The following is a 3,504-nucleotide window of genomic DNA, read 5'->3' as shown; positions in this document are numbered from 1 at the left end:
GAAAGAACTTCCAAGTAGGCAGTACAGCAGGGAGGAGCTTGGGCTTGGGCCTTACCACTCAGGCTCCAAACTCACTGCAACTTAAGGCAAATTACTCAGCCGATTACTCAGTCACACTGTGCCTCAGTTGCCTCATCTATACATAATGGCAATAATAGGACCTGGAAGGCTTATGAAGATTACATGCCTTTCTCCATGAAAACACTCAGTAAAATTAGCCTTTATTAATATGTCATCTGAGCTGAAATATAAGGAAGAATATAAAACAATATATTCACAGGAATGAGATGTATTAGCTCTTACACCTTTCTTCAAAACTGTCTTTCCATTTTCTGTAGTCCAAGACAATAATTATTATGATGAAACTATGATTATTTTTCAAAGTAATAAAATACAAGGTAACGATTTTGAGAGGGCTTTGCATTTTGGAAAATAAAAGGTAGGAGACTTTGAAAGTAGACAGTTGAAGCAAAATGTGGTAGCAGCTTCACTTGTAATCTTTCATTTCATTCTTTTTTCTTTAACAATCATACTATTGTAAAAGGGTTTTTCTCCTTTTCTGCATCGATGGGAAGTGTTGCAGGCTTATTTTATTCTCTACTAAATTCAAGCGTTTTAGTAGAAAAAGTAAAATGTAACACATATTCTTACAATATTGTCCACATGAAAGATTTACTACAACAAAAATGATTTCTGAAGGCATTAATACCAGGAACAATTAATGTTTAAGTCGCAAACGGAGCAGATGTTTACGCTGACAGGGAACAGACAAAAGGGCGTCCATGCTTCAACAAAATGAGAGAGTTTTCCGTTTGCAGCCTGAACTTGACACTGTTGAAATGCGTGCATTTCGGTGGCCCCGTGACATTACATGCGTCCCGAAGCTGAGCAAGATCAGCCGGGGCCGCGCTCCCTGTAACGCGCAGCCCTCCGGGGACGCGCAGAGCTGGAGCGGCGGGCGGGCGCGCGCGCGCGGCTAACGGGCCCGCGCAGTCTCTGCGCGTCCCCGACCCGGGATCCCGGGAGGCCTAGACCCGCGCGACGACTCAGGGGAAGGGGTGGCTGCGCTCACCTGCAGCCAGGAGAAGACGGCGAGGAGAGGTGGCCGCTCAACATGGGCGGAAACCAAAGGGCTCGCCGGCAGGCAACGCGGTGTGAGGGTTGGTGATTTATCTTCTTGGTCCCTGAAAATCCACCCCAGTTTAGCCCGGAGGCCTGAACTCGATTTGTGCAAAACTTCCTGCGAGCAGCTCGTAAAACGAAGGCGCGTCCCTGGGTGGGCTCGAACCACCAACCTTTCGGTTAACAGCCGAACGCGCTAACCGATTGCGCCACAGAGACTCCCATGCCGTTTACTCCTTCTGCCACAGTCTTTACGAAGAATATTAAAGGCAGTGTGTGACTTGCCCCTTTCTGCTTTCTGATTGGTACTATCAGAACCAAACTATTTCACTTAATGTTTCCAACCCTCTTAATTCTATTTTCCACCTTTTAAGCATATCGAAAAATTATACAACAAAATCAAGCAGAATTGCAGATTGCAGGATGTATTACTATTGCTCCCCTCACCAAGTCCCATTTGGAAAGTTTTGTTTCAGAAAAATAACTATTTCTGATTAGTTTTCTTTTATGAGGAAATCAAAGTTTTCATCTTGTGAGCTGAGAAAGTTTCCTTTTGTTTCAAACAATTTGCCCAGTGCTTTGCTCGCTAATCTCTCGTGATTTACTTGTGTATTATCCCAAGGTCATCTGAATTGTATTTATTTGACTGCTTTATTTTTATTTTCAGGTATTATTAAATGTATAGATTAAATCCCTATTTGTTTTGTGCTAAAGACAGTACAATGGATTTCACACTAACATGTTGTTACTGGAAAGAAACATCGGGGGAAAAAAAGCTACAGGAACATTCCTTAGTCCCAGTGGGTTGTAGTTTATTGCTAAAAAAAATCTGCCCTCCTCCCTGGAATTAGCCTATACACCCACATCGAAGCCATACCCCTTAAAACACACATCTCGAAAGATAATTAAAACCCAATTTGAGGAAAGAGAAGTTGAAGAAGAAAAAGGAATGATGTATAACTCCTGAAAACTGTTAGCACAGCAACACTCCAGGCAAGCGTGTTCCATCCCTATAAATACTTAAATGAAAGTCGTTCCCTTTGTGTGAATGTTTCCTGGTGCTTTTGAAGGTACTCTTCAAAGTTCCAAACGCTCTTTTTCTCCCTTCTTCTCTCCTCAAAGAATTGCGAGTTTCCACTTGAGAACGTGATGTTTAAATTTTTAACAGTCTCTGAATTGCTCGGTACAGAATCCCTCCAAAAACAGTCGCTATCGTGATTTACAGTCGTTGTAAGCGACGCGTCTTAGTCCAATCAGCATTTTGAGTTCCCGTTGCGTGATAAAACAACTTAAATTGGCTTTGGAACCAATTAGAAGCCGAGTTCCCTGAAAGCGTTGAGATGTTAAACAGCTGTGAATTCACGCCAAGCTGCACCACTCCTCTTTCAACAAACTTTTGGAAGTGCACTTAAAATTTTTGAATTTGAAAAAACAATCTAGGAAATGCTTCTACAGAGCATATGAGAAGTCTGATTTCATTAGACGATGCTGCCTTTTCTACTTGGTAATATTTTATGCACCTTAGGTACTGGCTTTTCTCCAAATACCAAACTGAGTGTCCTTTCCTCTATTGTTTTTGTGACTATCCAGTTAGAACAGACCAACTGGTGTACCTCACTGCCCCTTCATGCAATATTTACTCTCTTGTTTAATGTAGTATTAGGAATGGTTCTACTCATGTAGAGCTCTTCAGCTCCAATATCTTTTCCTCACTTCAGTCATCATACTAGCATTCAACTTTTAAAAAGAGAGATAATGAGAAGCAGTTGATGAGAAAAACTAACTCAGGAATATGAACTCGTGTAGGCTTAAAAATTGTCTACGTAATTACCACTATTGGTTTTAAAACTGTCAAGCCTGATTCTGTAGCTTTTAACATCTTACATAAAATAACTGGCTGTTTCCATGGTTAGTTAGCTCTGCCTTTTATTCCCTCTCCACTTGAAAATACTTCAAGGGAGCATATAAATATTTAAAATATCGAATAAACTCTGAACATTTTATTCCAATTATCTATATCAAACAGCTTTTATGCAGAATGACCACTAACAAAAATAAGGGGACAGTATGCATTGTCATTGAAATCTTTGTGATTATCTCATCTTAGGCCATAAAATTTATGTTCAGTTTTTAAAGTCAAACCAAGACCACTGGATTTTTAGAAACATATTATTTTTACTTAATTTTAAGATAACCTAAGATAAATGATTCCTATAGCTTCATTAGCACTTGGGTTTTTATAATTGCTGAAAGTGAAATGGACTGGGCCTTTTGCCCCCTTTTTTGTATATTGTACGCAACTAAACTGCAAGTTTACTTTTCCCAAGAATATGCCCTATGAATGGGGTTCATCTGTGCAGATTAATGGGCCTATATATTTTA

At 40.2% G+C, this 3,504-nt stretch overlaps 1 non-coding gene across 1 annotated transcript; it reads right to left on the bottom strand.

Moving 5' to 3' along the window:
• Positions 1-1,267: 1,267 nt before the first annotated feature.
• Positions 1,268-1,341, bottom strand: TRNAN-GUU. Its single transcript has one exon. It is a non-coding gene; the product is annotated as a tRNA-Asn (tRNA).
• Between the last annotated feature and the right edge of the window lie 2,163 nt (positions 1,342-3,504).

Source organism: Sapajus apella, unplaced genomic scaffold (assembly GCF_009761245.1).
Source record: "Sapajus apella isolate SASKATOON/1434 unplaced genomic scaffold, GSC_monkey_1.0 scaffold53, whole genome shotgun sequence".
In the NCBI taxonomy this organism is placed as follows: Eukaryota; Metazoa; Chordata; class Mammalia; order Primates; family Cebidae; genus Sapajus; species Sapajus apella.
The sequence above is the reverse complement of the archived record's forward strand: the minus strand, read 5'-3'. Positions and strand labels throughout refer to the sequence as shown.